Source organism: Meriones unguiculatus, chromosome 17 (assembly GCF_030254825.1).
Source record: "Meriones unguiculatus strain TT.TT164.6M chromosome 17, Bangor_MerUng_6.1, whole genome shotgun sequence".
Taxonomy (NCBI): Eukaryota; Metazoa; Chordata; class Mammalia; order Rodentia; family Muridae; genus Meriones; species Meriones unguiculatus.
Window position 1 is genome coordinate 13,068,378 of NC_083364.1, and position 19,199 is coordinate 13,087,576.

Below are 19,199 nucleotides of genomic sequence, written 5' to 3' on the forward strand. Positions count from 1 at the left end.
CCATGGACTGGCAGAGATCACACAGCCCTCTCCCTTTGCAAGTTTGATTCCAAAATGTCTTTCTTCTAGAATGTAGGCAAGGCCAGGCATATTTTGAGGCTTCATCAAAACAAGATTAAAGAGTTTTGTTTGTAATGAAATGAGTTGATGTTTAAAAGAAAAAAGAAAAAAAAAGCTGTTTCTTTTTATTTATTCACTTTCCTGCCAATTGTAGCCCCCTTCCTCCTCTCCTCCTGATCCCACCCCCTCACTCTTTCCCTTGCTCCCCTCCCCTTCTCCTTAGAAAGTGGGAGCCCCCACCATCACCGACCCACACCAGCATATCAAGTCGCCTTAGGGCCGCATGCATGCCCTATCAGCAGAACTGACAGTGCCACGTGCCCTTTGGCATCCACATCACTGTGGCAGTGTACATGTCTCCCAGAGCGAGGAACAGTGCTATTTGTCTGGGTTTAGCCAGGTGTGGCGCGTGGAAGACATTAGCACAGCCAACCATGATGAAGGAGGAGGTCACTCGCACATCAGAGAGCAGGAAGAGTAGGGAGGGGACAAGCCTCAGTGCACAGCTGATGGGGCCAACACAGAGAAATCTTTCTTTTTATCATCTTTATTCCATTTGTTCTTCAGTTGGAGTGACCTAGAAACAGCTTGCTCATAAAAGATTAGGCACATTTACGCACACAGATCTCTTTAATAACAAACCCAGAATTCTCTTTGTAACAGTCTGTTTTTTTTTTTTTTAACTCAGAACAAACATCACAAATTCACTGACACATAAGCACCCAACTTCTATAATCTACTTTTTAAAGAATTTGTTAGACTAGATCAGAAATCAATAATACCGTGGTCATATATTTTAAAAGTCTGCCTGCAGTGCCCTCTTCTGTTAACTATAGGTAAGTGCAGTTTCCCGTCTGCCTTTTAGAAGAAAGTTATTTTGGCAGAACTGTTCGACAGCAAAATTTTGCAAATTTTGGACAGGGAGAACGGCCGCAGCTGCCCGGGGCCCCGGCCCTTCGGCGAGGCGGGGCCCTGTCGCCAGAGGGGACCCCGCTCTGAGCCGACCCTTTCCCCGCCGTCGCCCAGGTCCCAGCTCCAAGCTCCTCCTGGAAGATGGAGGCCCCTTGTGGCCAACCCGAGTGGGGCCCGCACACCAGAGGTGACCACCCTGGGCAGAGCCTGCTGAGCCTTGCTCCTCCTGGGCTCCACGCGGTGGTCTGCGCCCGGAGACTCCTCTGAACCTAGGGACAGACTTTCTTGCCGCCTTCTGTGTGGGCCCTCGACATGTTTTTCCAGGGGAGGAAGTCCAGAGTCGGGTGTCGCCCTTAAAGAATCCAAGATGCTAGACCCCAGGAGGCAACTGAACATTGGACTGTGAAGGACCTGCCTGTCAAAAAGCACAAGAGGGCGAAGCTGTCCAGTTGAGGCAGGGAGGAAAACTGCCTGAGCGCGCGCCATCGCCCTCTGGATCCCAGATGTAGCTCACGTACTAGGATGACAGGGAAAGAGCGGTATACTTGGCATAGGTCACACTTAGGTGTCGCTGTCTTTCATCCGGCTGTGTTTACCCTTTGGGACCGTTTCTGGCTCCTCTCAACCAGTTTATCAAATGCTGAGTGATATATAGCAAAGGCGTGTCTGATGCCAAAATGTTTTCACTGCAAGATCTAAGGGTCGGAGAGACTTTTAGACTGCTCCTTAGTCGGTGAACAAACATAAGCCAAGAACGGGGAGTCGGGGTTAGGCAGCTGTCCTGCAGTATCTTAACTGTGTACTGCCTAAATAAAGAGTTGCAGGCTGTGGGAATAATAATGTCATCCAAGTTCAGGACTTGGGGAGATGGACGGGAGGAAAAGCAGACTGTGCATGAGGCAGGTTGGGGAAGAAGGTGTTATAGAAAAACAGCTCTTCAACAATTGATTGTTACTTTGCAGTGGTGGGGAATTAACCAAGGCCTCATACATGCAAGACTGTCCCTAAGCCATCACCACCCCTCCTCCACCTCTCTACCCCACCTCCCACCCATCACTCTGCAGCCCCCTGTTCCTGCATTTAAAGGTTGAATAGTAAGTACTTGGCCATATATGAGAGAGGAAAATGCACTCCAGAGAAAAGACAAATTTTACCCTCCGTCACTGCAAATAGCTTTCCCAGAGATCCACTCAAAGTTTAGGTATGATAGAAGACAAAAAATACTTCACATTTTTTAAGCATATGCAGGTGTACTGAGCTGGCATTTTTTAACTTGCTAATTGCCTCAATTTAATTTTTAGCGATGTTCTGTTCTATATCAGAATAGGATGTAAGAGTAAGGCTCTTTTATTTTGAACATCAGGTCTCATGTAGACCAGGCTGGCCTTGAACTTGTTTATTGAGACAATATCTCATGGAGCCCAAGATGGCCCCAAATTTGCAAAGTAGGAAAGAATGACCATGAACTCCTGGCGCGTCTGTTTTTACCCACTAAATGATGAGATTATAGGCAGATGGCTCCAGGACTGGTTTTCTGTAGTCCTGGGGAACAAACCCAGGCTTTAGGGCATTCTAGCTAAGCCCTCTGGCAGCTGAACTCCAGCCCAAAGGACTTGTTTTGCTGTGTACTGCACATGAGGTTAGACTGTAATTTTTTTGCTGCTAGGAAGTGGGGGGGCTAGGACTCACCGCTGAGCCCTCGGGGTCTGAAACTCACTTCTGGGCTGCCGTGATGGCATGTGGATCTGACGACGGAGCCGGTGTACACAGAAGCTCCAGAATGCCCAGTGCAAGGGAGCCCTCCTGTGCCGGGCAGAGCACCGGGAGCCTTTTAAGCAGAGGAATGCCATGAAGAAATTGGTGTCCTCTAATGATAACAGGCAGAGAAAGGATGGGTCAGCCTGGGGAGAGCAATAGCTGACACAGGCAGCCTGAGGGGGTCACAATCAAAGTTACATTTAAGTGGGATTCGTTTAAGGTGAACTGGAATTCTTCATTTTGTGTTTTTTTTTTTTTTAAGGTAATGTGAATACCCCATTTTAAAAAAGATTTATTTATTTATCTATTATGCAGTATTCTGCCTGCATGTGTGCCAGCAGGCCAGAAGGGGGCACCAGATCTCACGATAGATGGTTGTGAGCCACCATGTGATTGCTGGGAATTGAACTCAGTAACTTTAGAAAAGCAGCCAGTGCTCTTAAACTCTGAGCCATCTCTCTAGCCTGGACCTGGGATTCCTATCACCCGTGGTGCTGTTGGGGTTTATTCTGTATTTGTGAAAAGAAGAGACTGAACTACTAGAGAGGAATTGTTGCCTGAGCCCAGAAAAGAGTCGGAGGTACAGAGGGCTCAGTGGTGAATCCTAGCTCTGCTGCTAAATAGTATAAAAAAAAAATCACTACCTGCCTAGGCCTCAGTTTCCTCATCTTTAAAATGTGTTAGTTCCTAGATCCCTGGAATGGAATAAACTCTTATTGAGATGATTATTTAAAATTGCTTAACAGAAGGGCCTCTGGCGTAGGCCTTGTCTTAGTCACTCTTCTGTTGCTGTAAAGAGACACCATGACCAAGGCAGCTTACAAAAGAAAGCCTTTCCCCAGGGGCTTGCTCACAGGTTCGGAGAGTGAGTCCATGGCCACCACGGTGTCACACAGGGTGGCAGGCAGGCATGGGGGTGGAGCGGCAGTGAGGGCTTCCATACTGAGACAGCAACCGAGAGACAAACAAACAGAAAGAGGCCTAAACACTCAAACAGCAGAGCCTCTCGGGACAAACTCAAACCACCTCTGCAGAACAAGGATGTGATTGTGTGGCTGTAAGAGAAAACGTTGTTCTACGCAAACCACTCAGCAATCATTAGAGATTCCTGTACTCTCAGGAAAACAAAAACAAAAACAAGCAAACAAACAAACCCCGTACATTGCAGACAGAAAAATGACCCAGAACAGGGCAAGCACATGGTTGCCATTCTTATTTCCTTGTTTTACCGGGTGATAACTCTGTCTTCAGCTACTGTAGAACACCAGACACTTCTGTTTCTGCTGATCATCGCTGGCTTGTGCATCATAAATGTCTTAACTAGATACAGAAATTTTGTTCTGGGTGCCAGTATACTGATGTTTATTAAATCCCAGTGTGAACAGATGTTAAACCCACCGAGAGCCCAATTACCGGAGAGACAGATGACAGTAAATTGGAGACAGATTGCAGCAAACAGAAGAGGTTTATTCAGGCCAATGAGTGATGGGGCTGCTTTGCAAGTGAGCAGGGAACAGCCCCGAGAGACAAAGGCATGGGGTTTTTAAAGGAAAAAGCAAGGGAGGCGTGGGGGTTGCAAGTTTGGCAATGCAGGCTTGGGTGAATGGGGTTATGGGTAGTTGACTTTTAATATCATTGGTTCGTTTTAGACACCCACGTCCAGTCAGGCCTTCCCCCGACATCTGGTGGATATCTGATCTTCAAGTAACACCAGAATGTCCTGGATGGGGGAGCTGTGGCCATCAGGACCGGTGTCCAGGCACCCTATCTCATACTGCAGGCCTGGACGTTCTTTTGCAGCCTGGTGGGTCTTGTACCGATTCACCCACTTCTCCTTTTGTCCGTGTCCTTCTGCTTTCTGGAAAACTACTGGGGGAACTTAGTTTAATTAATCTGAGGTATAGAATTCATGAAGAAACCTGTAAAGCTAGCCTTTTCCTTTCACAGATCCGCACCACAGGGTCAAGAACTTGACTCAGGATACAAATTAAGTGGGGGATGGAAGTGATGGTGAACATTATGTTCAAAGTTACTGTGCTTAAGAGAACTATCAAACAAAAAGCGTGTCTAGCCTGCAAGTCCTACTTGTCCAAGGACAGAGGAGGTCTCAGAATGCTAAGGGTTGTTCTTGTGATTGCCTGGTCTTGTTCATGGAGGATACAGACAGTGTGTGGTCCCTCCTGTGAACAAGCTTGCTTGCCCTAGACAGCACCTAGATGGAGGTGTCTGAGGACATGCAGGCAGGAAGTCTGCCAGTGTTCCTGCCTCTAGGTGCACAAAGCCAGTATGAACACAGCCTGTGAGCCTTTATGACCACATGACTAATGTACATTTTTAAGGTAACCTGGGACTGCATCTTGAGAGCACTCTCAGGTACAGTCTTCACACCGTGGGTGCTAGCATATGAATGAAGTCTCTTCTTTGTTAAAATTTTAATAAATAGATAAAGAATTAAAAAACACCTTGTTTTCTGAAAGTAAGGAGATCTGTCTTATTTTTGGACGTTGAGTGAAGTATTTCCAAATGTACATTTTCACCCCAGGTATCTTAGAATATAAGTCTCAGCCTTGTTTTAAGTGCTGTACCTAACTGTTTATTCGAAAAAGGGTACTCAAATTAAAGCTACTTTAACATTTTTGGTACAGATTAAACTGAAATTAATTTGTTACTCATTAAGAGTATTATTCCCCTTCACATCCTCACTGTGATTTAGTATTTAGCCTCAATAGTTCCAGTTTCATAATAATCAGTTTTACATGTAATAGTTTAACCTTTTCTGTTCATTGCATAATTTATAATGGTATTATGAAGTCTTTATTTTATAAAGTCCAGAGATGTCCAGAACATACTTTATAAGATTATGCTTCCACTGCTGCTTTTATTGTGCATTCAAAATTTTCTGACACAACCTAGGGAGCAGATAGCTAGGGGATAACCCATCAGCATTCTTGTCATTCAAGCATCCTACATCAAGTTCTGATTACAGCACTTAAGGGCTTTGTTGCTTGAAGTTCTCCAATCTTCCACATTTCATCTGCAACTCACTTCCAAAGTATTAAGAATCAAATGGTCAGGGTATTGTAACAACAGCCCAACTCCCAGTACCGATTTTCCGTATTAGTTCCTTTTCTTGTTTACTAAGAAAAAATATTTTGACAATGCAAGGAGAGAGTACATACTGTATTCCACAATTCAAGGGTATTGTTGATATATATAGGAAGACCTAGTTGGTAGCTGGAGCTCAAGCAGTTGGTCACATTGTCAACTGGGACCAGAATAAATTCCTTTGTGAAGAGGTTTAGTGCCTGCGTCCATCTTTTGACCAACCTGTATCCCCCACTCCATTTTTAATTGGATTATTTGCTTTTTTTTGTTATCTAGTTTCTTGAGTTCTTTACATATTTTGGATATTAGTCCTCCATCAGATGTGGAGTTGGTAAAAATCTTTTTGCATTCTGTAGGGTGCTACTTTAATTGATAGTGTCCTTTGAATAACAGAAGGTTTCCAGTTTCATGAGGTCCCATTTATCCTAGTGCCTGTGCGATTGGTGTTCTGTTCAGAAATTCATCTCCTATGCCAGTTAAGTACAGAGCTGTTGCCTGCTCTTTCTCCTATCCAGTTCAGTGTATCTGGTTTTATGTTGACTGAACACAGCTGTATCTGTTGGTCTGGACAAGTTGTGAAAGGTATTTCCGTGAATAATAGTACTATTGAACTTTTAGCATGATTTCAGCAGAACCCGTTGTAAAAGATTTTAGATCACCTTTTAAATTCCCTCAAGCTCCCCAAAGCATTTATTTTGCCTGTTTCCCTCCTTTTATCACAAATTCAATTCTGCAAAAAGGGATAGACTCGACACTCTTACAGATAAACACTGAAAATCACTTTTTTTCTTTTTTCATCCTGAGATCCAAGGTTATTGGCTGCTGGACTGATGGGAGACAGAGCAATCAACAGCTAAGATAGTGTCATCAAACCATCTTCTGTAAGACAGCAAGCAGCAGTAAGCTAACAGCTCCAGGAACATGACCTGGTGCCTCAGGTATTGCCAAGTTGACAACTGTTGGCTCCTAACCTTCCATGCTTACACTACCCTGCCATCTTCCTAGGATGAACACTCACCATCCTGAACTCTAGTCAAAGCATGGAGTCTGTTCTAAAGGCTATGGAGCCATTAGAAGGGGACTGGCTGGCAAAGCAGGTCCTGTGAGACTTTTACACACCTCTCTTTAGTCTTGCGTTCTTCTACCTGGTCAGCCGTGATGCAAACAGTAGATGCCTGACAGTTCTGCTAGCCTGGATACATCCATTCTTGCCTCCTTTCTGGCCTTGGTACCCTGAAGATGTCAGAAACTATGAGCCAAAATAAACCTTTCCCCACTTGTTCCTGCTGTCTGTCTTGTTACTATGTTAAGGACACAGATGCTTTTCATACTGAGAAGAAAGTATGACCAGTTAGTGGGATTGAGCAAAATCCTCATGGAAACAAGTTTTTTATGTTTTTTTTTTGACTGCAATAACCAGTGTTTTAACATATAATGCTGTTTCCCTAAAGTTTGCAATTTCTAATATTGGTATATAAAATAGAACGTGTTATCAAGTGCAACGTTTTGGGACTATATACATTGTGTACTAGCCACAACTTGCTAATTCACATACAAATCACCTCAGAGTTGATACAGTTTGTGAAAGCATGTAACACCCACTCAGGCACCTTTCAATTATATTAAAATAATTTTCATGTTGTATAGTAGAGCCATTAAGTTCATTGACACTATCTAACTTTGCAGCCATTGTTCACCAGATATCCCGCTACTGACATGACCAGATGACAGCCCTAGTAAACAGTACTCTATCAGTTAATTCTTTATTTTATGTGTCATATGCACTTGTGTGCATGGAAGACAGAAGAACATGTCAGGACCTACTGAGCAATACTTACAGATGGATGAGTGTGCCCCATGCATGCTGGGCACTGAACTCAGGCTATATGTAAGAATAGTGAGCACTTTCAAACACTGAGCCAGCACTCCAGCCCCTAAAGTGGGTTAAAGTCAGTGAACATGGTCAGTAAATGCTGGCTTCTTGAACTCGGTAGAACTGAACCTGAGTCACCTGTCTACCTATCCATCCATCCACCAATCTATCTATCCACCTATTTGATGTGTTTGTGTGTGCACGCTGGTGGGGTGGTCACATGACAGCCCACGAGACTCACTTCTCTCCTACCGTGTGGTTTCTGGGGGACTGAACTTAGCTCATCAGCCTTGGCAGTAAGCACCTTTAACCACTTAAGTATCTTGCCAGGTGAGCCTCAGTAAAATATCGCCATTTCTTTGATCTTGTATACAGCAGTAGCCAAAAAGGAGAACATGTGGTCCCTTCCGTGAAACTGAGTTGATGGAGCTGCCTTATCAAGTGCTGTACATATTCACACTTAAGAACACACACTTACAGTTAGGTATGATTAACCTTTATTATTCATAAAAAATGAGCTTTCTAAAATATTAGTAAATTTCCACTTTAGTTCTGTTTTGAAGTGTTGGTACCAGTGAAGTAACATTTTTCTTCTTTGAATCTTTTCTTGTAAAGTTAGTCTTCTCCTTTTCTAAAATGGCAGGAAGCTCCTTCCAGTCCTTGATGAAGATAAAGGGGGCACCCATGGCCTTGAGTAACTGCAGAGGAGCGCTGTGGTGACTGGACATGTTTCCACAGTGGCCAGCTGTCATCACATCTTCTACCACAGGAATGGAGCCAAACGAGCAGGCCTCATATATTCTGTAACACTCTGTGTTCACTCCTACAGGACACAAAGTGAGGTCACTCTGAAGCAAAGCATCTTGGTAATTCTTAAGACTTTCATTTGTCTCCTAAGGCTGCCACCTAGGAAATTAAACAAACAACATAGAAATCCCTGTAACGCTTTACTTTCCTAAGGCATCTTTTTTGAAGTAAATCTTTTAATGTCAGTTATCAAAAATGTGAACACATCATAGAGATGATAAATATGAGAGGCATTGAAAATGTTGGACCAAACACATTTCTTAAAACTTCTTTAACGCTTGGGGGTGTGGGTTTAGCCCAGCTGCTAAAACTCAGACCTAGTATTGATCATCATCTATCCATAAACTGGGTATATAATTCCCTAATTCTAAAAGTTGCGAGGCATAGGAAGAATCAGGAGTTTAACATCATCCTGGGCTAAATACCGAGTTTGAGGCCAGCCTGTGTAACGTAAGACTGCCTAAAACAAGTTTTTTGTTTTGAACATTTGAAAATAATCTGAAAATTTTATTGCTGTATATTTAAAAATATCCGGTGATCAATCTTCGAATGGGTGTATTCATTCAATCTGTAATTCCGGAGTGTTGAGTTCTGTAGTCTTACTCTGATGCAGCTGTGATGTATCCATTGGGGGGCATTAGGTCTTTGAGTTAAGTCAGGACATTTTCTAGAAAGTCTGAAGCCCTGTGAGGAAAAGCACAGAGGGGCTTCTGGAGTGACAGGGCTGCATTTTCGTATGGGTGATTACTGAATGTTTCACTGCCAAGGGCTCAGAATCAAGAGATGTATGTGAAAAGGCAGACTAGTGCAGACATGGGGAAGAGTAGAGAATAAACAAAGATGAAGGTCATGCTTGTGCTTGGTATGTCCAAGAACTGGTAGGGAGGCCAGCAAGGTGGAAATAGAGGAACTGAGGTGAGCAGTCAAAAACTATAATGTCTGCTCACAGAAGACTCACCTGTAGTGTTCTGATGAGGGAACGACAAGCAATAAACATTTTAACATTCAATCTGGCTGTGGTCTTGAGAATGGAATGAATATATAGGCCACATACATGCAGAAGCTGAGCCTGGCATTCTTTTCCATTTGTATTCTCTTAGTGAAATAAGCACCAGCCTCTAAAGGGAGACTGAGGAGTTGTCAAGAGGTTAGGACAGAAGGTATAAAGCAGTCTTTGAGGAGGAAGGGGGAATACTTTAGGAAATACATGAGTGATGGGTTCTTCAGCTTTCAAACTGTCTAAACTTATGCAGAGCTGCGTGAGTATGGCTATGGAGTGGGCAGAAAGGGAGACTAGACAGGTAGGGCTCGCTAGATGGGGGAATTAGAAAGGGGAACATATATGCAGGGCTGGTTGACTGTAGAATTTAAGCTGTGTAATTCAGAAGTTGATACAGGGACAGTAAGAACAATCAGGGGATAGTAAAAACCATGTTGTAAATTCCAGCTGAACTGTGGAGTTCCATTACAGAGAATGAGTTGGAATGGCAAGATAGGATGGTTACCAACAGAAATGCTAGAACTCGAGGTCATGTAGAGATCTTGTGGTATGTGAAATGCAAGTGGTCATTTAGGAAATGACCAAAACAAGAAATGCCTGAGCAAAGCCTATGATCTATGACGGGGAGAAAGGAAAGAAACCTTATACCAAGGTGATGGAAGAATTGCCTAGACTTAGAAGTCACCAAGAATTCAGACAAGACTGGTGTCAGCCAGAGGGGCACTGGAGCTCCAGTCTTTAAGGAATCAGGGAGGTAATGCGAAGGTGAAGACTCAGGGCTACAGAGTTCCAGTTACACATATTGGCATGAGACTGAGACCTGGGGTTCCGGGTGCAGAAGGACAGAATGGTCTAGAAGCAGCAGGAGCACAGAGGGTACTACCTGACCTCTAGCTCAGCTCAACCAGAACCATTTCATTAGTGCTTTTCCTCCAGTAAGACTTTCCTCTCTCATACCACCTCTCACTCACCAGCCCTTCAGCTGTTGTGTAAGCAGCCCCCGTGCCTTATGTCCTTTGCTTTCGCTCCCCTCTCTAAATGGACCCTGCTGACTCCTGTGCCCTCTTCAGGCCTGTATATAATGTAGCCCTCCACCTGGTGCTCTCCTTTGCTCCTTGAAAACAAATGTTCTACCCTCCACCTCAGTCCTCTCTGTGGCCTTCTTGTCTTTAATTCTCTTCTTCCAAGGCATTACCATCTCCTGACACACACTGTTTTACTTGTCTCCACCAACAAGTGCTATGAGGGCACTGTTTTTGTTTTGTTTTCACTGTTATTAAGAGTAAGATGGTTTCTGGCATTTGGCAGTTGTTTGGTAACTCAGAGTAAATGAATTTAATACAATTACATTAACAGTAATTGTATTAAATTCATTGTAATTAGTGATATCCATCTAGAAGGCAATTTCTGTCACAATTAAAAAATAAATTTCTAGATCTAGAAGCATATGTTTTAGTCATCCATTCCCTGGCCACTCAGCTTTATACTCCATGTGTTTATTTAATAGCAAAAGAAATTATTGCAAAATGACTTCCATTACTCCATCAATACTTGCTTCCTGAGTATAATGGGAAAGACTGGAGAAAAGCCAGTTTCCTAAGTTTTAGTTACTGCTGTACCTTCAGACAGGAGGCTGGAATAAGCAGTTACCATTGTTTCTCTGGAAACCTATTCGTACACAAGGTTACATTCGGATTGGAAAGCAACAGGAAGGAACCATGCAAACATTGAACTTACTGCTCTCTTGCAGAAACCCAACAAAGTTTATCACCTCCATCTTGTTTCAAAATGTTCATCAGTGCTTGTCTTGATGAGTTTTCATAGACAGTTCCTAAAAAATTACAGATGTAGGGCCTCTCATCATGCATCATCAACCTGTTTGCTTCAACCACGGGAAACTTTCTGTATCTATAAAAGCAAGTAATGAATTACTATATGGCAGGATGCCCCACAACTTGGCTTGTTAAGCCATGTGTTAAGTTCAATGGTTTCTAAGCACATTGTACACCATAGACATAAACAGTCCTATTTGTCCACTGAAAAGAAAATATACTGTTATAATCATGAACTCTGAAAAGTTAATTTCAAAAAAATTCCAAAAATAAAACAATGAATAAAACCTGTGTTGGTATAACATTCTTTTGAAATGTATACACCTTACCCTTGTTTATTCAAATGCTGATATCTTCCCCCCCCCTCATCTGTCTGGTTTCAATCCGGATATTGCCTTGTGATACTTATTTTAAGCATCCTGTCTCAACTGTGTGCAAACAGTCCAAAATAAAGAAATTAGACACAATGTTGAGCTGGGAGGAGCCAGAGGACAGGAAAGAGGGGAGGAGCCAGAGGGCAGTGGGAGGAGAGGAGAGCTAGGAGAGAGAGCTGGAGGAGAGATCTTGGAACTACATGGGGATGGACTGGATCAATATTTCACAAAAAGCATGTATAACGTGGGAAATCTAAATGTTAGGAAACCATGAGGGCTTGGAGGTTTAGGATGGAGTAGCTATTGCCCAGCACTGTGTTCTAGGTTAACTAAATAAACCCAGTCTCTGTGTCGTGATTTGGTTATACAGCTGTTTAGGACTAACAGCAGTTTACGAGAAGATATATCAATCACCGCTTACAACAAACCTGTTATTATACAGAGGAGGCTCATTCCATGGGCACTGGTATGCATATAAATGTGTGCCTGTAGTCTATGCTGTATACAAGATTATTATGGCATTTTGGGTCAAATAACTTTTTGTTTGAAAGAGTGCCATAGACTGCACCATGTTTAATAACATTCCTGGGCTCTACCCCCTTGACACCAGTTGTTATAATTCCCCCTCTTCAGTTGAGACAACCAAAAGATTTCCGGATGCTACCCAATATCTCCTCATCGGGAACAGGGTGAGGCTGGCAACACCAGAATTACTATGCTTCTGTCTTCTATTAGGTGAGTAGGTGATGTCATACAATGTGGATAAAGTATAAATATTTCTACAAATACAGACTCTTTTCAATAAATAGATTTTTCTGAAGGTTGGGTGTACTTACAAAGTTTTTGAAATTTTAAGGCTGATCCCAGCCTAAACCTGTTCGCCTGGAATGTTTTCCATGTAGGGGTGGGAATACCTGTCCCTGGCATTTCTCTAGTGACATCTGTACAGCTAAAGCAGTCTGAATCTACAAATGGTGGTAACCAGTGACATAATAACGAATGTCGGATTTAATTCTATCAGTGAGATGATTCATTTCCTACACAAATATGTGAGTACCTACAGTGTATAAGCATTATTTTAAAATTTACTTTTTTTAAATTTATGTGTATATTAGTATATTTGTATGCCTGCTTATCTCCATGTGTAGCCAAGCACCCACAGAGTTCAGAACAGGGATTCAGAGCCTTGGAACTGTAATCACACATGGCTATGAGACACAGCATGTGGGTGCTTAGAAATGAATCTGAGTTTCCTATATGAGCAGTAATTGTTCTTAACTGCTGAGCCACCTCTATAGCCCATTTCTACAGAAATATTTTAAATCTGGGAAGAAAACTCCTGACTTCAGAACGTTTATATACTACTGAGAGCCTATCTCTTACTATTAAAAATCTATCCACAGAAAGTTTAAATAATGTTTTCCATTTTTTTAAACTGGAGGATGATTATATATTGAGGACCCTAAATATCATTTAATTAACCTCTGCTTTTACACTTGAGATTAACATCAAGTCAGCCAATCACAAACCCAAGGGAAGTCTATACAGTATATAAAAATATTGCCACAACAGTATTTGTTTTCACTAGAATTATGGCTCTGTCTTTGTTCATTCTCTGCTAAACATCTCTTCAGGACACTAATAAGTTTAAAATTTTATCCTATATCTATTTTTAGAACAAACAAGTAGTCTTCAGTTCTCCTCAGAAGATGGTAAAATACAACAAAGCAGTTACTATTGCCACTGATGCTCGAGGGTACTCTTTTGGATGGTAGGAAAGATAGGCATGCCTCATCACCAGTGAGCTTACTGCCATTTAAAACACCATCTTCCCTGTTCTGTTCAGAACACCCGAGGGATGCCTTTCTTATTTTGTACTTACGTGGCTACACCTAAAGGCCACTGGAAAACATCTGCGCCATTAATCCAAGGGCTGTCGTATGTTATGAAAAGCAGGTCCACAAAGCCTCCATTTCTTTTGAGGAACTGCATTATCCAGTCATTGTCACAGTATTCATTTCCAAGCAAGACAACAGCCAAATGCTGCAGTTTCTGGGTTTGCATTAAATTCTGTGCATACAGTAACCACTGGGTGGCATGGGTGATCTTTGCTTTTTTTCTTCCATTTAACACAAGGACCACATTGTCCACGTCTATGGAGAAGTACCCTGGAACCACACCGGGGCCAGTGATGAAGCTGTCGAAAACAACACACCACAAGCAAGAGATAAACAAAACTGAACAAAGGAATTTCAATAATTTTATATAAAATCTAGAATAAGATTTAATTAATATTCTCTTGGAAGTGCAATTTGTATAATGCAAGTTCTTCTGAGCAAGTGGGACAGAATAATAGAAAGCTTTGGATGTAGAAATTCAGCTAGTAGATGAGAGTGGACTCTCATTTCTTCAGTGAAGGCAAGGCATTAAGATACAATGTAAAGGAAAGCATCAAGCTTCAGGAGATTCTTAACATAATTCAAAGGATTTGTGTGCATGTTTGCCAAGGTGTGCTTGTGAGAGCCAGAGGACAACTTGGAGGAGTTGGTTCTCTCCTTCCAACATGCAGACCTTGGGGTTGAATTCAGGTTGTCTGAGTTAAGGGCAACCACTTTTACCCGGCAACTCATCTTCAGAACGGTTGTATGGACAACCGTTCTGAAATTCTGGATGAGGATCAACGGAGAGTACTTGGGGAGGAAAATGAAGGAGAGAGAGGCAGCACCTGACAGAACATGGTCTGAGAAGAGAAGGATGGAATGCACAGAACATCCTGGAGTAGGGAGATCACCTCCCAGAGAGCTCAGGGTGAGGGAAGGCCCAAGAGAAGAAGGGGTAAAGATGCCTGAGCATCTAGTTAAGGGAGAGAATTATGGATGCCCTCACTCTCAGTGTGCTAGGAATAAGAATGTGCGCCCCACTCCCTGTCCATGTGGCGCTGGGAGCCAAGCCCAGATGTGTGCATGTTCAGTGAGAGTTCTACCAACTGAGCTGTATTTCCAACCCTTAGCTACTACACTTAAAACACGAAAATTTCCTACTATACACTAACATTATAAAAATAAGGCTTGTGTATGAGTAGTATAATGTACAGAGTGAGTGCTATGTTCTAATTATCTAAGGTTATTACTGATAATCCATTAACTGAAAATAATCATGTACAGAATTCTAATTTGCTCTTGTGGGTTACTTAGCATATGTGTAAGCATCAGAACTTACAATGTTCAATATATTTTTCTACTGTTTGCCTCAACTGAAAAATGTCTTCAGAGTAAGCACTTCCATATAGAGAGCCCAGAGAAATCATTTGAGTCTGAAACAACTGTGCAAACAGTGTAGTTTTGGAATTCTCTTAAGTTAGTAGCAGTGTAACTTCATTGAGACTACAACTTGCGATTCTATAAGACTTCATCAATTTTGGATACATTATCTACTACTTTTCATTGTTTAATAAGGTATTTTAAAAATCTGTCACAGAACTTGACTACAAAGTTCTCTAAGAGGAAATAACACGGTTTCTTCCATGATGACATAAAATCTTGCATACAAACCTCAGAAAGGCAAACTGGGCTTAGCCTTTCTTGGTGGTAGTTAATGATGTTTTGCTTTAATCCCTTTTCTATCACTGTGGTAATACCAAGTAATCATAAGCTTAGGGTGACAGGCATGACTGTGCCTTCAGTGAAGAAATGAGAGTCTCACAAATTCCACTCTATATACTAGTTCAATTCCAGAAACGTCTCTGCAATGTTAGTCCACTGACATGTTCACTGCTCAACTACAAACACAGAAAGCAATTTATGCATGCAATAGACATTCACTTTTTTTTTGGACTGGCCATTGAACCCAAGGTGTTGCACATTCTATGACAGCCTTCCTACCACTAAGATCCACTTACTCTTTCAAGCAGTGAAATCTAACTAGTGTGAAGTTTAGGAGTATACACACAACCTACAATGAGATTAGAACAATGAGGCTAAATACCTGTTTACACTGCATGTATGATTCCTCTGAGAGAGTCAAGCAATGACAGGCCAGGGAGCTAGCTGAGTTGGTAAAGTGCTTGTGCCGTGAGCATGAGGACCTAAGGACAATTCTTGAACTAAGATAAAAGGCTGATGTCATGATGGAGAGGCAGGTCCCTGGTGCTCACTGTCCAGAGAGCCTAGCCTAATCACTAAGCTTCTACGAGAAACCTGTTCTCAAAACCAGCTGGTTGCTGCAGGCTGCCGAGGTGTGTATGTGGGCACACATGTGAACATAAGGTTGAAGGGAGAAGTGGTGGGTTGTACAGAGAAGGAACTGGAGGGGAGGGAATGCAGGTTGGACTGGATCATGTATTCATGATCTAACATGTATTCATGTCCTCATGTCCTCTTGTACTAACATTATATAAAATATTTAATTGAACACAAAAAGGGACAAGTCGGGTTCAGTGATATGCACCTGTAATCCCAGCACTGAGGAAACAGAGGCAGTCAGATCGTTGTGAGTTTGAGGCCAGCCTGGTCTACAAAGCAAGTCCAGGGCAGCCAAGGCTACACAGAAAAACACTGTCTTGAAACAACAATAACAAAAACCAAGTAAACATGTAAAAACAACTAATATTTATTTCCGTTAAAAGCCAACTGGAAACAGTACCTTCATGATAAAACTATGTTTTTTCTAATTAAAATCATCTTAATTCTATTTGAAACTTAAGAAATTATACAGTGATAAGTAAGTTAAATAGAAGTAAAACCCTTGAAAGTGTTGGCAATGCACTGGTTCTTTAGAATCTAAAAATCAAAACAGAAACAGTTTTGAATTTTGGAAAAAAAGGGAGCCTACATAGTTACGTAAATCATAGTAGATATGACATACAATGTTTTAATAAGTAAAAGTTGGACTCTGAGTATTTCCAGGTAACCTAGCTACAAAAGAAAAGAAAATCATGAAAGTAATGTTTACTTTCATCCTCTAAGGCATAGAACATTGTATTCATTTACCAGTCAAGTGTATGAAATGTAGGACATGAAGTTTTCCATATCATCAGCTAAAACCAAAACAGAAATAAGACTCCCCAGGATTTATTTACAGACTTTTAATTTCTTTCTTCTCTGCACTGGTTACTGAATCCGGGGCCTGGCACATGCCAGGCAACTCATCTGCCACTGAGGCAGGTCTCCAGCTTTCCCTCCAAAATTACCTTGAAATGTCTAATTTAATAAGAAAACATTTACTAAAGTGTAAGCAGGACCTATTTATTTATTTATTCATTCCCAGGATAGATTTCTGTATTCTTCCCAAGCTGAAGCATAAAGATATAAAATATGTTTATAAAAGTATAAATATACTGTGCATACTATATGATAAAATATAGAGCATCCTTATGAGAGTATATTCCCTCCAGTAGGTCCATGAGGCATCACGCGGCAGGCAAGATTAGTGTTGTCTAACAGTACCTGTACTGTGTTCTTTCTACAATCAACTGTCCTTCCCTCCATTGCCCAGTCACGTCGGGGGATCAAGAGTGCCTTCGAAGACATGTTCCCACAGATACACACCTGGTAGTCAAAGAACAAAACCAGACACATCTGCTGTCTTAGCCGTTTTAGAATGTCAGGAAAATGTATGTTTTATTCTTTTCTCTTTTGACTCTGAGCTGCCACATTTCTCTCCATGGTCGGTTGCAGGCGGTGACCAAGACAATCCTCGGTCATGTGTGGCAGCTTACTATATGCTTGTAGACTTCAGTGGCTGTAGTTGTAAAGATGACAGGACATTGTACTTATACTGAGGAACCCCAAATGTCACTGAACCCTGGCTACCCTTCATATTCTGAAGCAAAATGTATATTATGAACTAAATTACCATCATTATTAGAATTAATTTAGTATCGTGACTGGAGAGACTAAATGTCTTGTGTTGAAGCCACAAGTACACTAAAGCATTCAGTGTGTCAAGGGGATAGATATCACCTCCCCATTTGCTCAGAAGTCCTTGAAGGCATGATCCCCTCTGCAAGCTGACAGACACTTCATCCTGTCTCCTAAGGGCAACCACGATGCTTTGTTTTGTTACATGAGGTAACATTAATATGCAGGCCTACAACCTCTGAGAACCCATTGTCAGTTATTTTGAAAGATATTCTTTGGTCCATTTCCATTATGCCATGCTCTTAAAGCCACACTAACAACCAGTGTGAAAATGTGGGCCCTTGTATAAAACATCCAAATGTGTTAGGCTAAATAATGCCCTGCTTCTCCAGGTCATACCTTAATCTCTAGATCCTGTGACTATTGTCTTACACAGCAGAGTGTCTCAATGTGACCTAGCTGCTGACATGCAGAGCCTTCCAGAGACAGACTCCCGCCTTGAGGAAGGCAGAAGCTGTAAAGTTCTCAATCACTACACAGGCAGTTCGCTACAGCAGCCTCAGCAAACTGTGCTATGTGGGTAGAACACCTGGAAGGGAGGTGCCACTGTAACAAACAGTTATATGTGGAAGGGGCTTGGAAACTGGGAAATGGGGGGGCTGGAAGAACTCTGAAGAGTAACGTTTTTTATTTTTATTTTTGTAAGCAAAGTCTACTTTAGATTGCCTGAAACAGACTGCAGAATAATTCAGATGCTCACAGTTCATTTAGTGAGCAAGACTCAGAAGAGAGCAAGGAACACAGTAGAGAAAACCTACATTGCCTTAAGAACAGACTCCCTGAAACTGACTTGGTTAAAGGAAATACACAATCTAGCAAATTCCACACCAGGACAGGATACAGTTTACACTGTCTTCTCATGCTTTTCCTCTTACACTGACTTACCAGTGACTGCTTTGGCCCAGATTTGTACACTGTGTTCGTGTTTCTCTTTTGTGGGTTTGTTTAATATTTGCAGATAATCTTCTGGGCTCCTCCAAGGGGCTTGGGTCACTTCTCCAGCCCCACCCCCTGCAGCACACACAGCTTGTCTTCTAAGCTCCAGAAGGCTCCATTCCATTGCTGTTGCTCTTCTTGGTGGTCATCTTATGTTACTGCAAGTGGGATGGACTTCCCCAATAGCCTCTCAAAGGCTCTCTGCATGGTCCCTTTAATCCTGGGCCTTCAACTGCTGCTGAGGCTGCACCTTCACCAGTGGCCTCTCCTGGCTTCTCACAGAGCCAAGTCTCAGCTGATCTCCACACTCCTTCAGGCCTTCAAAACCAATACCACCTGGGTAACTCTTACACTACCAAGTTCTGTTGGCAACAGCCTTGGCCACCTCTGGAACACAGCACCTGTGTGTTGACCCCGAGAAAACACTTTCCAGAAGGCTTTACGTTAATGATGCTGGGCTCTTAAGCACTGCTAGTTCCTCAGCTGAGGCTGACCAGCACTGATTGTCTCAGTCACACAAAAATTTCTCTTCAACAGTGCTGGTCTTTTGTTAATCACAGCTAATTCTTCAGCTCCAGCTGTTCAGACACCACAGATTCCTCACACAAATGGCCCAGCAGAGTC

At 42.3% G+C, this 19,199-nt stretch overlaps 1 pseudogene; it reads right to left on the reverse strand.

The window, feature by feature from the left end:
- Nucleotides 1-921: 921 nt before the first annotated feature.
- On the reverse strand, nt 922-18,591 carry LOC132648672 (ribitol-5-phosphate xylosyltransferase 1-like; annotated as a pseudogene).
- Nucleotides 18,592-19,199: the final 608 nt, after the last annotated feature.